This window comes from Berghia stephanieae, chromosome 4, assembly GCF_034508935.2.
Source record: "Berghia stephanieae isolate SIO BIC M18660-M18661 chromosome 4, UCSD_Bste_1.3, whole genome shotgun sequence".
Classification (NCBI taxonomy): domain Eukaryota; kingdom Metazoa; phylum Mollusca; class Gastropoda; order Nudibranchia; family Aeolidiidae; genus Berghia; species Berghia stephanieae.
The window spans coordinates 44,527,919-44,545,673 of NC_088363.1; the positions used below are offsets into that span (position 1 = coordinate 44,527,919).

General features: G+C 36.1%; 1 protein-coding gene across 2 annotated transcripts in view; it reads left to right on the top strand.

Annotated features, from left to right (window-relative positions):
- Nucleotides 1–758: 758 nt before the first annotated feature.
- The window catches only part of LOC144970647 (protocadherin beta-13-like), a 66,523-nt gene continuing 49,526 nt past the window's right edge, over nucleotides 759–17,755 (top strand). For both annotated transcript variants that reach the window (XM_078910479.1, XM_078910480.1), the window contains exon 1: nucleotides 759–1,338. The gene's annotated coding sequence lies outside the window, so the exon portion shown is untranslated. The remainder of the gene's footprint in view (nucleotides 1,339–17,755) is intronic.

A 17,755-nucleotide genomic window follows, 5' to 3' on the forward strand; every position in this document is an offset into this window, starting at 1 on the left:
GTGTAAAATGAGTACATGGCCGTTAACAGCGTTGTCTTTGTCCGAAAAATTGTAATATCGCCTAACAGGCGTCATGTACCGTCCTATATGTTAAATGTTGCTGTTGACCAGGGAACCCTTGTAAAGCGCTTTGAGCACATTTAGTGGATATCGCGCTATATAAAAGCTCTTCTTTTTTTAAAGCTCATTTATTTATATCTATTTATATATATGTGCCTATCTATTCATCTTCATCTGTTGAATTATTATATCGGTTTATTTAGTTAATTTATATATTATTCTATCTTTTTATTTATTTATTTCATTTATTTATTTATTTTTTTATTTACCAATTCATTTTCTATTTATTTATTTATTCCTTCATTCATTTATCAGTCGATAAGTCCCAAAAGACATGAAAACGTACGGCTGACCCTCGCAATGAATCCTGAATCCATTCCACTTCCCTTGACCCTACCCCACCTCGCCTCTCATTGGCCCGTTTTAATTTGGGGGCGTGGCCTTCGCGACCTAATCGATTGTATTCGAGCGAATCGAAGCGTTTGATCTCCTGTCGTCTGCGTGAAAAGGTTTGTGTTACAGTTACTTCTTCAGTCTTCACCTGTAGTTTAGTGTGACCCCCCCAACCCACCTCCCTCCTCCTCCTCTTCCAAAACCTTCTCACTCTCCTTAACGATCGCCACGCCACCCATTGTCTCAGGTGAGAGAGAGAGAGAGAGAAGGGGGAGAGGGAGAGGGAATCTGCTGCGCTTGAATCCGAATGACACCGCGTCAGTGACGAGACGAGAGGTATGAAAAATTCGTCCTCAACTCTCCTCTCACTCTCATCTGATAATAAAATCGTCCCCCCTCTCTTTTTCTCAACTCAACTTACGATTTTTTTGTTATTAATTTTCATAGATAGTAAGTGGGAGGGAGTGATAGAAAGACAGACAGACAGACAGATTGAATAGATAGATAGATAGATCACGTCGCACTGTTGTTACCTTTTAACATTGTGAGTAGTTGAAAGTCGATGGAGTGAGGACACAAAATTGTCACGCGCTGTTGTTGTTTTATATGAAAAGATTTTGGTTGGTAAAAATTGAGTGTTATTAGAAAAGATGTGTTATAATTCTTAATGTTTATATTTTTGTCAAGGATAAAAATAATATTATTATCATCATAACACACTTGTTTTAAGATTGCTGTGATTTGTGGGAAAAATATTTGTCAGTGTTTATTATTTATTGTTGATTCTGAAGTTTGATACAAAACTGATGGATGGATTATAAATGATTAAATATAACTTGGATTATCACATATAATTCACAAAAGAGTATTTTATAAACTGAACAGGTGAGTAATTCTTATTATCGAAATTTCTTTCACCTCACAAATTCTTCTTCTTCTTCTTCTTCTTCTCTCTCTCTCTCTCTCTCTCTCTCTCTATATATATATATATATATATATATATATATATATATATATATATATATATATATATAGAGAGAGAGAGAGAGAGAGAGAGAGAGGCAGAATTTGACGTTGTAAATTCAACAATTTACACATTGATTATATGTAAATAGATCCCGACACAGACAGAAAGATAAGCAGAAAGACAGATATATAGAACGACAGATAGACTGATTAATTGATTGAATGAGTGATTGATTGATTGATTGATTGATTGATTGATCGAATGATCGGTTTGGGTGCTCAATACCAAGTGACCATCACAATTCTTTATGTCATGCATTAATTTGACCATCCCATTCCACACACTAGGTATCCTTCCTCTTCATCATTATCTAATGAGTACACCGTGTGCTCACCACAGGATGTACGTGTTAGGTCAAAGGCCAACACATTATAAAGGTTTATGTTATAATATTACATAATGTATAGTTATATCAGATGACTTATATACGTTCTCTGGTTGTATCATTGACATCTTCTAGACTTTAATAATACTTGGCCAACCTTCTCAAAACGGTACAATGTCGAGATCTTTATAATAATAATAATAATAATAATGATAATAATAATAATAATAATAATAATAATAATAATAATAATAATAATAATAATAATAATAATAATATAATAATTAATAAAATAATGATAATATTAATAATAATAATAATAATAATAATAATAATAATAATAATAATAATAATAATAATAATAATAATAATAATAATGATAATAATAATAATAATACAGTAATTCACATCTCTGGGCGTCTTTCCTTTAAAATATTTTTTTTTAGTACCAGGTTCACCACTGGGTACATATTTATATAACTATGGCAATAAGAACCAAACAACACACGCCGAAAAGAGATTTATTATACTATAGCTGTCAATCAAGACGGCTTATGAATAACTGATAGTATGTACTCACGCATAGCCAAAATGACTTTTTTTCATTTGGCCAGTAAAACATTAATAAACAAAAAAAAATGATTAAAATAGGTTATAAAAGAAAGAGAGAGAGAGAGAGAGAGAGAGAGAGAGAGAGAGAGAGAGAGAGAGAGAGAGAGAGAGAGAGAGAGAGAGAGAGACGAAACGTTTCGGGCTAAAAGTCATCATGAGGAGTAACTATGGCACTAAAAAAAAATATTTTTTTTAAACAAAAAAAAAAAACAAAAACAACAACAACAAAAAAAAAACAAAAACACGGGGAAACAAAACTTAACTTATTCTATTTTCGAAGTCAATCATGACGGCTTATAAATATCTATAGTATGTACCCACCTACAGCCAAAATTAAATTCCGTTTTTACATCTTTGGTCAGTAAAAAGTGACATGACACACAATTAATATAACACTTTAAAAATATTAATAAAATAAACACAAAACGTTTCGGTCTCAAACATTTTCTTCAGCCAATAATGAAAACAGTTAAAGTGTATATGGATATTCTAAGAATATCTGTTTTGGACACGTTGGGGTTCATTTCATTTTCATAGAGTATAAGTTTTTCAGCCAAAGTGTAAAAATGCATTTTTGGCAGTGTATATGGATACAGTACTCATTCGAAGACGCTTCTCGTTACTTTGAGTATTGATTTGAGTTTTACCTTTTGTTGTTGGTATTGAGGACAAAGACACTTGGATGTCAAGGATGTTTCTTTCACGTGGGTCGGTTTCTTTGTTTGTTTGTTTTTGTTTGTTTTTTTTTTGTTTGTTTTTTAATGATCTTTTATATAGCGCAATATCCACTTAACGTGCTCAAAGTGCTTTACAAGGGGTCCCTGGCCCACAGCAACATTTAACATGAAGGACGGGACATGACGCCTTTTAGGCGATATCACAATTGTTTCGGACAGAGACAACGCTGTTAACGGCCAGGTACTCATTTTACACAGGAGTACGTTGAGAGAATGTGAGTAAAGAGCCTTCTCCAAGGACTCAACTATGCGCTGAAGAGGCTCGAACCCAGGAACTTCCGATCCGAAGCGAGTGTCATACCACTAGACCACATAGTTTTTTGTTTGTTTGCTTAGCTGAAGTGGTCGATTCATCACAGTGTTTTAGGTGTTGGGAGAGCAGGTTTATGCGAACGCCAAATAAAATTGAGCAGTGATCAATGTTGACAATGAGCAATAGAAAATGGTTTTTAAAATAAAAAAGAATAATTTTTTTTTTAAAGCCGAGCTTTATATAGGGCAATATATCCACGTTCTTTTTGAAAATATGATATCAATACTGTCGAAACTTTATATTCAATTGAGATAAATTGATTCAAAGGTTGACACAAATTTATTTTTTACAACTTTTGATAGAAGGGTGGCTGAGAAAAACAAGAAAAATACGCGTCATTTATAATGTTAAAAAAATATCTAACTAAAGTGTTACATTCTCCTTGGACATATTATTGGAAATTTTGTAAATAATGAAGGTGCGCTAGATAAATGTTTATGCGGGAAATCTATCAGTAGATTTTAAAAAAAAAGCATTTAAATTTTGGAAAAAATTAAATAAAAATTTTTGAAATGGGAATTTAGACCTCACTCATACAGACATCTGCCCTTCCTCGTCTAGGATATTTATGGATATTTCTGTAGGGTTAAAATGTTATCACATCCACTCTATTTTTAGTAAATCCGGCACCCTCCTCCCTCCCCCCGCTCCCCAGCCCTATCGCCATATCGGTATATATATATATATATATATTATATATATTATATATATATATATATATATATATATTATTTTCCCTTCCCTGTCTCTTCTCTCCTTTTGTTTTCTTGTCAACTGTACTTAGTAAAAAATATCGTCCATGATCGTATTGAGCGTAACATTAGATAATTACCTTCTGAACGTCTCCTTACCTTTGCTGCCTCGTATCGCACAATCGATTACGATAATAGTAATAATAACGATAATATGTCACGTCTGTGTTGTTGTTTTTTTTATAACCCAACCCAACCCGTCCAAGACGTTACCATGGCAACGATATCAACGCTACCAGAGTTACAGTTCCGATGTTGTTATCGGTGCCGTCCGTCGCGCTATAATAAATCAAAAGTTGAATCAGGGGAGGTTACTGGGGAAATCTGACTTGAATTAGGGGGATGTTACTGGGAATTTTTGAAGGAGCACGTGGTGATAATCATGATGTATGATTGAATGATTGCGTGATTGAAATAGATTGAATTGTCAGGTGTAAAGTATGGATTTTTTAACGTAATGACATCACGACACACACACACACACTCACACACACACACACACACACATGCACTATGTGGCACAATGTCTTTAAGAATTTTGCCACCGTTGCGTCGTGTCTAAAAATATCAGGATATGACCGAAATATTCTGAAAATGTATGCATGAAACAGTGGATAGTGGATAGTGCAAAATGTAAGACAAAACCACATCAAAAAAAAAAAAATAAATAAATAAAAAAATAAAAAAAAGCAGCCTTTCAGACAAAAAATTGTGACAGTCTGATCTTTATTACTTAGATTTTTTTTTGATTTTTTTTTTTTTTTTTTTTTTTTTTTTTTTTTTTTCGAGAGAGAGAGAGAGAGAGAGAGAGAGAGAGAGAGAGAGAGAGAGAGAGAGAGAGAGAGACAGAGAGAGACAGAGACAGAGAGAAGGGGGAGAAGAGAGAGATATAGAAGAGAGAAGAGAGAGGGAGAGAGACAGAGAGAGAAAGAAGAGAGAGATATAGAAGAGAAGAGAGAGAGAGAGAGAGAGAGATGATGATGATGATAATTGAATCATGTCCGGGGCATTTGTGAAGTCCCAGGTTTGAGAGGGTCATTTAAATCGATCGATATTGGAAGGAATATTTTTCTGGCCACATTTTTAAATACATACAAGTGTTTCCAGAGTACGGCAGTGAGCGGTTTAAAAATTGAGGCAGATATTGATCCATAATGCATGCGATTAAGTAACTTATTGACTTTTTATGGGTTGTTATAAATTACGTTTCTCCCTTCATTCTTTCTTCTTTTATTTCAATTTTTTTTCTTGCTTTATTTTTTTTTTAAATAGTTTATACGGGATGGTATTATATATATATATATATATATATATATATATATATATATATATATATATATATATATATATATATATATATCGTAATGCGTTGCGGGAGTATAGCCTAGTCACATTTCCGTCAGGAAATATAATAATAACGAATATATTATTGGCCATAAATAAAAGATAAAAAGGTTTCAATGCTATCGATGAGAAATAAATGATTATTTATGACGAGAGAGAGAGAGAGAGAGAGAGAGAGAGAGAGAGAGAGAGAGAGAGAGAGAGAGAGAGAGAGAGAGAGAGGGAGAGAGAGAGAGACAGAGAGAGAGACAGAGACAGAGAGAAGGGGGAAAGGGAGTTGAACGTTATCAAATCAAACGTTTTTTATCAGACAGACCAGGCGAGAAAGTAATAAATTTGATACACTTTAAATAAGGGATTACGTGCACTATAAAATGCTACATATAGAGCTAGAACATTTAAAACTAAACCCTTTTTTCCCATTTGGCCAAACTACTTTAACTTCATAATATATCGATCGTTTTAAATGAGTTCCATTGTGTAAAATATGTCTTAAACCCGGGACTTCAACCAAATTTTTTACATATTCTTTTAAATAAGTCTCAGGTTTGATAAATTATTGTAGTTGGGAAGATGCGGGAGAAGGAGTTGGGGGGGGGGGGGGGAGCATTTTTATCATTGGAATGAAGGTAATTAACGATTTATGGCCAAAGTAATTAAAGGCGTTTGGATTTTTTTTTTTTTTTTTTGAATGCAAGACCGAACTGCCTTTTCGTCGGTTTGTGACGTATCTATTTTAGTCTTTGTCACTAAATCTATGGGTGAATGGGGTTTAAAATGAAATGTTTATGGGGTTTTATAGACGCTAATTGGATTTTGAAGTGAATCTATGTTGTTGGTTTAGTGAAAATATATTTGTTAGCTTTGATCTCTAGTGTTGGTTTAGGGACGGTGTTGAAATGAGGGGTTGTTAGATAATGTATGTATGAATATTTATTGAGGATTTCTATGAAGTGATATGGTGCAGTGTGACGCATTCGAAACATATTATATTATAAGGACCCCAGTGGACTTGGTATTTACAATCTCTCTCTTTCTCTCTCTCTCTCTCTCTCTCTCTCTCTCCCTCTCTCTCTCTCTCTCTCTTTCTTTCTCTCTCTCTCCATATCTCTCTCACTCTCTCTCTCTCTCTCACACACACACACACACACACACACACAAGATACAGGGAAACGTATTCGCATCGGACCGCCTTTACATATGTAAGAAATCATACTTTATTAGGGAAAAGAACCTCCTATAGTGGGAAAGGAGCTACTAACTGTATCTTCTATCCCCCTATATCTATTTTCCAACTTGCTTTCTGAGGTAAACAGTCAAATGTATAGTTAGTTTTGGGAGATGATATTTTTTTCCCCTTTTAAATCATCTCTCTGTTATGCATTGTATTATGTTTTGTTTACATGTTATATATGATTTGTAAACGTTTGAGTGTGTTCCTCTTAGTGTGGTAGTGTGCTCTTGGAATCTATACCTGTTTCCTATTTGATCTAATTCCTCTTTGTATTTCCTTTTCTTGGGTGCTTTAATTGTAATTCTAGAACTTTTTACTATCCCATTTTCTTCCTTTTTACTGGCGCTGACATGACCTTAATATGTCGCTAGCGCCGTAAAACCCTTAAAAATAAAAATAATATATAAATAGTGAAAAGAAACAAAATAGTTTATTACGATAAATGTTTACAAACGAGTTCCCGGGTCCGATCCCCCACAGAGGCCATACATCTTGACGATGATATAATGTATGCAAGGGGTTGTGTCAACACATCAATGTTTGTGTTATTAATCTCTTCTCGTCCTATTTTAATAGAAACACAGATAATAATAAGTGTGTAATCAATACAGAGGATGATGGGAAGGAATGGTGGGATAAGGATTATTAGACAATACTGCCGCACTCGGGATATTGCGCTATATAAAAGCCCAAGTTTAAAAGCTCACGTTCTTTTAATCGATCGATATTTGAAAGACGAGTTTTCTGGCCATATTTTTAATGAGTGTGTTTTTGTTGTTGTTGTTGTCATAGTTTTATATATGTGTGTGTGTGTGTGTGTGTGTGTGTATGTGTTTGAGAGTACGACAGACATAATAGAGAGGACATGGCAATATCGCCATACTCTGAAATAAACAAATTTTAAAAATTTAGGCCAGAAAACTCTTTTAATTAGAACCGCCCGATTAAAATGACTCACATCTTGTCAAAATCTCTGAAAATTGAGACGTTCAAAGAAGTCCCAGGTTTGAGAGTTTTTGACGAGATGATGGTCATATTAATCGATAGAATTTGAAAGACGCGTGCGTCGTCTGGCCGTAAATTTAAATAGTGTGTTGTCATAAAAGTTCCCTTCAGAATAACGATAGAGTAGATTTGCGCTTTAGCTACAGAGATTTATGTGTTGATTAAATAAATATTTGAGAAAGTGAAAGACATGAATATTCAATCGTGAAAGAATGTTGAAAAATAGATACAAAGAAGCTGACATATTCTTTCAATATTATGTGTACAGTTTACGAGTCCCTCGTATGTAAACAAAAGAAACAAGATGTAAACAAAAAAGTCTTTGAGGAAAAAACAGTGGGTTCCATCGTATCAAAACTGTATTATGTAGAGTATGTTTAGGTGTAAAGTAAATAGAAAAAGATATGAAAACTGGGTTAAGGATGTTTTATCACGGAGAATAAATATATTTGCTTAACCTGTGACTATAAAATCCTTTCATTTTTCATTAAAAAACATTTTTATGTCTGCTTTGTCCAGAAAATATATCGTTTTGGGGCGATTTCTCACAAATGTTGCATTCTTTTATTCAAAATTAAATATAACATAGATAAATAGAAGAAACACGGGGAGGGAAGAAACTATCATGGAACAGTTACAAAGACGCGATAAAGCTACTTATTCTCATAATACGTATGACGAAGAGTATGTTCAGTTTTGCATGGACTTGTTTCAAAACCCTGTAACTATTTCGGGTAAATCAAAACGTGACAGGTACTTAATTTCAAAAATATTATTATGATATCGTTGAAATTAAGATGGATAGATAGATAGATAGATAGATAGATAGATAGATAGATAGATAGATAGTTAGATAGTTAGATAGATAGATAGATAGATAGATAGATAGATAGATAGATAGATAGATAGATAGATAGATAGATAGATCGAAGAGACTCTTTTGAGTCATTACCTGTCAAATTTGGCCCTGTAGTATGTAGGTATGCGCAAATGAATCTGGCAACATTTTCTCTGTAAAATATAAATAAAAAACTTTGAGTGGGTTTTGCACATCATCCCACCTGAAAATTAGAAACTAAGTTTCAACTTTAACTGTTCAAACCTCAGACCGTATCGTATCAATACCAAACTCTGACTTAAAGCCTTTGCAAGCACAAAGGAACCATGGTAAGATCATGACTTAGTCGTGAATTTATCGATATGTCACCAATAATGTGTGTGTGTGTGTGTGTGTATGTGTGTTTGTGATGTGTTCATTGCCTGGAATTAACGATAATGTGAGGCCCGGTAATAAAATATGCAATAATATCGTCGTCATTATCGTCTTGAATGCCTGTATGGGTCACGTTGTTTGACTAATGGGGGTTTTATATTTTATGACGTCTTGAAGTTAAGAAACTATCGGAGTGAAATAAAGAGAAAAAAGTCTCTCTCACTCCCACTTCTTTCTTTCTCTCTCTCTATCTCTTTCTCTCTATCTCTCTCTCTCTCCCGTTCTCTCTCTCTCTCTCTCGCTCTCTCTTTCTATCTATATCTTTATCTGTCACTCTCTCTTTCTATCTCTCTCTCTCTCTCTCTCTCTCTCTCTTTCTCTTTCACTTTCTATCCATCCCTCTCTTTCTAAAATTCTCCATCTCTCTTTGGAGAGAAAGAATTATAGTTAGAGGGAGAGAGAAATAGGTAGATAGATAAATAGATAGATAGATAGATAGATAGATAGATAGATAGATAGATAGGTAGATAGATAGATAGATAGATAGATAGATAGATAGATAGATAGATAGATAGATATAAACATTTGAAATATAATTAAGATAGTTTGGCTTCTACAACGTTGTTATCGAGCGTTGCTCTCATCAGGAAGTGGAACTTCCACTTCCTGATGAGAGCAACGCTCGATAACAACGTTGTAGAAGCCAAACTATCTTAATTATATTTCAAATGTTTATAAATAGCTCCTTTTATACTAAAGTTGAGCACTATTATTTCATGGTTTTTGTGTTATAATTTATAGATAGATAGATAGATAGATAGATAGATAGATAGATAGATAGATAGATAGATAGATAGATAGATAGATAGATAGATAGATAGATAGAAAGAAAGATAGATAGATAGATAGAGAAAGACACATACACACAGCGAGGTTCGAACCCAGGACCTTCCGATCCGAATGCGAGTGTCATACCACAAGACCGTATAGCCGCACAAAGGAACAAAATACATAATAATATAATGAATTGAATGAGTGGCGGTATCGCCGTTTATCATTTTAAAGCTCAGTCGATCCGATAGACGAATGTAAACAAACCTCAAAATGAAATGAGCACTCGCCGCGTCTTTCTCGGAACGCACGCGCAAAGAGTACTCACTCGTCAAGTAAACAGAGCATTGGGAAGATTAAACAACAAGCCTGTTTGTTGTCGCTATTGAAACAATGTCCGGATAATGGACAGCCTTATAAAGTTTTAAAGAAGACGAAAAAGAAACAGTCGGCATTTTGGGGTCGATTATCGATTTGCAGGTGTTATATCAATATCTTTAATGTGTTGAAATCGATATTTAAATCGTTGCTCGGTCACAAAATTCTGATATGTTGACATGATTAAGTAAAGGAATAAATTTGTATTATATCACTTTCTGTACCAAAGAGTTTCAAAGCTCTTTAGTGGAGAAGGATTTATTTATTTATTTACTTTTTTTTTCCATTGGTTTCTTTATCTATTTATTATAAATTAATTTATTTGTAAATTTTAATTTATTTTGTTTGTTAATTGATTTATTATAAAATATATTATTTATGTATGTTTAAAAAATAAATCAAATCAGCTTAGATGAGCAGCATTATTGTTTAAAAGTAAAAATACAAGAAATCTTTCTCTCTCTCTCTCTCTCTCTCTCTCTCTCTCTCTCTCTCCCCTCTCTCTCTCTCTCTCTCTCTCTCTCCACCCCCCCCCCTCCTTTCCCAACACGAATCTTAAATGACAGCCACCGCCACGATAAGGATGATGTCTATTTAGATGATAAAAACGACAAGGAAAATAACATCGACACCGACAGGGCTGACAACAAACAATAACAGCGACAGCAATCCGATACAATGACACTGTAGTAGGAAGACCCCCAGTCGGGGCACAGCACAGTCAATATTTACCTTACCAAATCATCAGGGTCTTCGTTCGGGGAGATCATTTTGTTTTGGTTTGGGGTGTCTATTACAATCAAAATTTATTTTTATTTCTTTGTTAATCGGGAAATGTAGTAGGAGAAGAAAAGAAGGAATAGAAAAGGGGGAGAAATGCGATTTAAAAAAAAAAGATATAATATATATATACAGAGAGAGAGAGAGAGAGAGAGAGAGAGAGAGAGAGAAAGAGAGAGAGAAAGAAAGAGAGAGAAAGAAAGAGAGAGAGAGTGAGAGAGAGAGAGAGAGAGAGAGAGAGAGAGAGAGAGAGAGAGAGAGACCATAATTTTTTTTCTCTCGCGACGTTTCATTTGAAAATACTTTAGTACTATATTATTTGGAGAAACTATGCAAAACATTCGTTTTGATCATTTTCTCTCAGTTTGATTATGTGAAATTAACAAACAAACAAATAAACAAAAACAAAAATCTGGAAATCTAGCTCAAATGGAATAGCGGAAATAGTTTCTGAAACGAATACGTGGATAGAGTATCTACTTTGTCCACACTTTTTCGACCCTTTAATAAGCTGTATGTAACAACTTTAATAATATTGATGTTCGGTTGTCAGGTTTTGATTCATTTTTTAAACCCAGAAAAACTGATAAAAGTACATATTTCCCCCCTTAGTGTTTCCAATTAACTTGGTACTGGAAGTACATCACAAAAACGATCTTTTGGCAGACCCTCATAGGGAGGTATGTGCTTTAAAACTATTATTTTCATTAATAGAAAAACAAAACTGAACAAAACAAAACAAAGCAAAACAAAACAAACAAAAAAAAAAAAGAAAAAAAAAGAAAGAAAGAAAGAAAATACAACATTCACATCGAAAGATCACGACATGCCAAAACTGACAAAAAAACCCATAAAGACCACGTGACCATCAGGGGATCGTGTTGAAGATAGAACAGTCCCAAGCCAGACAATACAATTATCTCCATGGCAACAATATAACAGCAGTAGTTCCACATCCGGGTCAAATCGTTCCGGGACTAGGCTTACATAACTCATAACATTGATGTCGGCATTCGAGAATGTCACAACATTGCGTCATAATCACTGGCATTTAGTTTTAACGATTGTGTGAATGTGTTGTATGTGTGTTGTGAGTGTATGTGTAAAATGTAAAAGTATGTGGGTGGGTGTGTATTTCAATGAACGTTATGAAACTTCATAATATGAAGTTAAGATAAAATATTTTTTTAAAAAACCCAAACAACACATTGATGTAGTGTACACAATAGCCACGAATTTTCTGTAAAATTATATGCTCCTCGCAATGTTTCATTAATTCCTCGGGCAGCCCGAATGGTATCAAATCTCCTTGTCATACGATCATATTAACGTTTTAACAGTGACTTGCTTTTTTTTTTTTATCATATTGGCTAAAGAAGAGTTTCGACCCGAAACGTTCCGTCTTTGAGACGACGGGTTACATTTTGTTGTGTTCCTGTGTCCACTTTATACACATTGTCTCACTCGACTCAGGCTATAAGCCAGTGACAGATATTGTATTTTATTTTAAATTCACTCTTCCCAACACAATACCATTTGAGACTACATGTCATATTTTTGCCTAACATTACCTGATAATACGATCCACGTTATGACCATTCATTTCCTCTTGTTAATTAATCGAAAGGTTTCAATGCTGTAAGATTAATACAACAAGATATGAAGTGAATAGAAAAGTGCCAGAAGACAATAGAGAATAAAAAATTTTTCGCGGCGGTGGTGGGGTTTGAACCTGCGACCTTATTGGTACGACAACTCCGCCTGGCAGGTGAGAGCGTGGCTCTACCGTGTGAGCTATCCACGAACACATCAAAAATATTCGTTTCAAACTCAAAGTCATTACTAGATCCCTCTCTCACCCACTTCTTGAGACCGCCGATTCGTTCGTACACCACCATCGCGAATAATTTTGACCAGCAGTTAAGCTTAATAGCCAATATTCTCAACACAAACATATAACATAGAAACGATTGAGACATTGAGTATGCTCCGGTGTATGGGGTGAATTTTTAATTCAGAAAAGTGAGTGGAGCAGGCACTTATGTTGGTAACAACAAGATATGAAGTGAATAGAAAAGTGCCAGAAGACAATAGAGAATAAAAAATTTTTCGCGGCGGTGGTGGGGTTTGAACCTGCGACCTTATTGGTACGACAACTCCGCCTGGCAGGTGAGAGCGTGGCTCTACCGTGTGAGCTATCCACGAACACATCAAAAATATTCGTTTCAAACTCAAAGTCATTACTAGATCCCTCTCTCACCCACTTCTTGAGACCGCCGATTCGTTCGTACACCACCATCGCGAATAATTTTGACCAGCAGTTAAGCTTAATAGCCAATATTCTCAACACAAACATATAACATAGAAACGATTGAGACATTGAGTATGCTCCGGTGTATGGGTGAATTTTTAATTCAGAAAAGTGAGTGGAGCAGGCACTTATGTTGGTAACAACAAGATATGAAGTGAATAGAAAAGTGCCAGAAGACAATAGAGAATAAAAAATTTTTCGCGGCGGTGGTGGGGTTTGAACCTGCGACCTTATTGGTACGACAACTCCGCCTGGCAGGTGAGAGCGTGGCTCTACCGTGTGAGCTATCCACGAACACATCAAAAATATTCGTTTCAAACTCAAAGTCATTACTAGATCCCTCTCTCACCCACTTCTTGAGACCGCCGATTCGTTCGTACACCACCATCGCGAATAATTTTGACCAGCAGTTAAGCTTAATAGCCAATATTCTCAACACAAACATATAACATAGAAACGATTGAGACATTGAGTATGCTCCGGTGTATGGGGTGAATTTTTAATTCAGAAAAGTGAGTGGAGCAGGCACTTATGTTGGTAACAACAAGATATGAAGTGAATAGAAAAGTGCCAGAAGACAATAGAGAATAAAAAATTTTTCGCGGCGGTGGTGGGGTTTGAACCTGCGACCTTATTGGTACGACAACTCCGCCTGGCAGGTGAGAGCGTGGCTCTACCGTGTGAGCTATCCACGAACACATCAAAAATATTCGTTTCAAACTCAAAGTCATTACTAGATCCCTCTCTCACCCACTTCTTGAGACCGCCGATTCGTTCGTACACCACCATCGCGAATAATTTTGACCAGCAGTTAAGCTTAATAGCCAATATTCTCAACACAAACATATAACATAGAAACGATTGAGACATTGAGTATGCTCCGGTGTATGGGGTGAATTTTTAATTCAGAAAAGTGAGTGGAGCAGGCACTTATGTTGGTAACAACAAGATATGAAGTGAATAGAAAAGTGCCAGAAGACAATAGAGAATAAAAAATTTTTCGCGGCGGTGGTGGGGTTTGAACCTGCGACCTTATTGGTACGACAACTCCGCCTGGCAGGTGAGAGCGTGGCTCTACCGTGTGAGCTATCCACGAACACATCAAAAATATTCGTTTCAAACTCAAAGTCATTACTAGATCCCTCTCTCACCCACTTCTTGAGACCGCCGATTCGTTCGTACACCACCATCGCGAATAATTTTGACCAGCAGTTAAGCTTAATAGCCAATATTCTCAACACAAACATATAACATAGAAACGATTGAGACATTGAGTATGCTCCGGTGTATGGGGTGAATTTTTAATTCAGAAAAGTGAGTGGAGCAGGCACTTATGTTGGTAACAACAAGATATGAAGTGAATAGAAAAGTGCCAGAAGACAATAGAGAATAAAAAATTTTTCGCGGCGGTGGTGGGGTTTGAACCTGCGACCTTATTGGTACGACAACTCCGCCTGGCAGGTGAGAGCGTGGCTCTACCGTGTGAGCTATCCACGAACACATCAAAAATATTCGTTTCAAACTCAAAGTCATTACTAGATCCCTCTCTCACCCACTTCTTGAGACCGCCGATTCGTTCGTACACCATTTTTTATTCTCTATTGTCTTCTGGCACTTTTCTATTCACTTCATATCTTGTTGTTACCAACATAAGTGCCTGCTCCACTCACTTTTCTGAATTAAAAATTCACCCCATACACCGGAGCATACTCAATGTCTCAATCGTTTCTATGTTATATGTTTGTGTTGAGAATATTGGCTATTAAGCTTAACTGCTGGTCAAAATTATTCGCGATGGTGGTGTACGAACGAATCGGCGGTCTCAAGAAGTGGGTGAGAGAGGGATCTAGTAATGACTTTGAGTTTGAAACGAATATTTTTGATGTGTTCGTGGATAGCTCACACGGTAGAGCCACGCTCTCACCTGCCAGGCGGAGTTGTCGTACCAATAAGGTCGCAGGTTCAAACCCCACCACCGCCGCGAAAAATTTTTTATTCTCTATTGTCTTCTGGCACTTTTCTATTCACTTCATATCTTGTTGTTACCAACATAAGTGCCTGCTCCACTCACTTTTCTGAATTAAAAATTCACCCCATACACCGGAGCATACTCAATGTCTCAATCGTTTCTATGTTATATGTTTGTGTTGAGAATATTGGCTATTAAGCTTAACTGCTGGTCAAAATTATTCGCGATGGTGGTGTACGAACGAATCGGCGGTCTCAAGAAGTGGGTGAGAGAGGGATCTAGTAATGACTTTGAGTTTGAAACGAATATTTTTGATGTGTTCGTGGATAGCTCACACGGTAGAGCCACGCTCTCACCTGCCAGGCGGAGTTGTCGTACCAATAAGGTCGCAGGTTCAAACCCCACCACCGCCGCGAAAAATTTTTTATTCTCTATTGTCTTCTGGCACTTTTCTATTCACTTCATATCTTGTTGTTACCAACATAAGTGCCTGCTCCACTCACTTTTCTGAATTAAAAATTCACCCCATACACCGGAGCATACTCAATGTCTCAATCGTTTCTATGTTATATGTTTGTGTTGAGAATATTGGCTATTAAGCTTAACTGCTGGTCAAAATTATTCGCGATGGTGGTGTACGAACGAATCGGCGGTCTCAAGAAGTGGGTGAGAGAGGGATCTAGTAATGACTTTGAGTTTGAAACGAATATTTTTGATGTGTTCGTGGATAGCTCACACGGTAGAGCCACGCTCTCACCTGCCAGGCGGAGTTGTCGTACCAATAAGGTCGCAGGTTCAAACCCCACCACCGCCGCGAAAAATTTTTTATTCTCTATTGTCTTCTGGCACTTTTCTATTCACTTCATATCTTGTTGTTACCAACATAAGTGCCTGCTCCACTCACTTTTCTGAATTAAAGATTAATACACTGTATATTTGATATCAATGGTGGACAGTACATGGTAGTTTCTAGCTGTCTGTAACTACCATCATTGTTTCAATTCGATTTCCCCTACCTCTGAAACATTAAGGAAATGGAACTTGTAACCAAAATGAAATCACATTTAACTCATTCAAGGCGAACTTTAGTATCATCCCAATAATCTATTCCTTTATTATAGATTCAATGTATCTTTCTCTATCTAAAGCATTTCATTTAGCAATGATGATTGTTACAAAAATTGAAAAAGGAGGAAAATTTTGAAGGGCTGACTTTAAGCCCCAATTTTAATGCATAAATCGTCGCTTTTGAAACAACTGAGATGATAAATTAGATATTCTAGCTAATGTATGGAGATTGAGAAACTGCACCTGTTTGGTCACCACACATCAAGTCTCTCACTGCCAGTACATTTGATTGGATGAAATGTCATTTTTAAAAAGTAGGAATTTCCTCCTATCACCCCAAAATCGCGGATTTCCGCGGATCCGAGGAAAACCATCAGCACCGACTTAGGCCAGATTTTAATGGATAAACAGATTAAAATCCCTTTATTAATCCCCAAAAAGAAGAACTGCCTTAAGGCAAGACTTCCAAGGGAAGACTGGAATAACCACATGGGGAATAACCCAGGCATCAGCTGCATTCCAGACCTGCAAAGTGATCTAGGGCAAGATGACTACTTATTCAAGGTCACACAGCGCGGCGATGAGTCGATTTTGGTATCTTCTGGGTACTAAGTAAAGACCTTACCGCCTTGCCACTCTATCTCCATCTTAATCACAGACATATTATAATTTAATGGTGTTATTCCTTCTTACAAATACACTCACAGAAGACTAACCGATTCTCTAGGAGACCGGCCTCATTTAACATTTTAAAAATCTCAATTTTTGATAAATAGATATTGTAGTCGCTTTAGTTACTTTTAAATATGAACAAGTTATCATCACAATGATTAAATAACACTTCAAAATCCTTAAAATTGTTTAGTCTGGCATTAACTTTTATTTCCAATGTTTTGAAGACTTAGAGATGCTCACAAAGTTCTGAAATCGGAGCCAAAATTTCTTAATGCTACGATTTATTGTTTGTAATAGTAAACAAGTCTGCTCTGGCACTTCCTATCGTCCCAGCTACCTCTTGTCTTCTTCTATTATACTGTGTAACCCCCCCCCCCCCCCCCACAGACAACAATCATTCCCTATCCCATCATCAACTGTCATGATCATTATCAGTTACAATGTCATCCGCAGTCAACCCAATGCAATCTGGAAGATTTGAACCTCCCACATACTGCCAGTCAGGCCCAAACCCACTTCAATGTAAACTTAAATCGCTTAGTGTATATCAATCAATTCCACAATAATGACCACTGTCCATCTCTTGCCTGCTTCAAACCCGTTACAATGTGTCCCCATCCTCCAGAACCAATCACTCGACCACCTTAACAATAGGACAAAAATGAGAACTGTCCGTCACAGTTCGTGTCAACACAGACACCTACCACTAATCACCTTCGCCCCCCTAC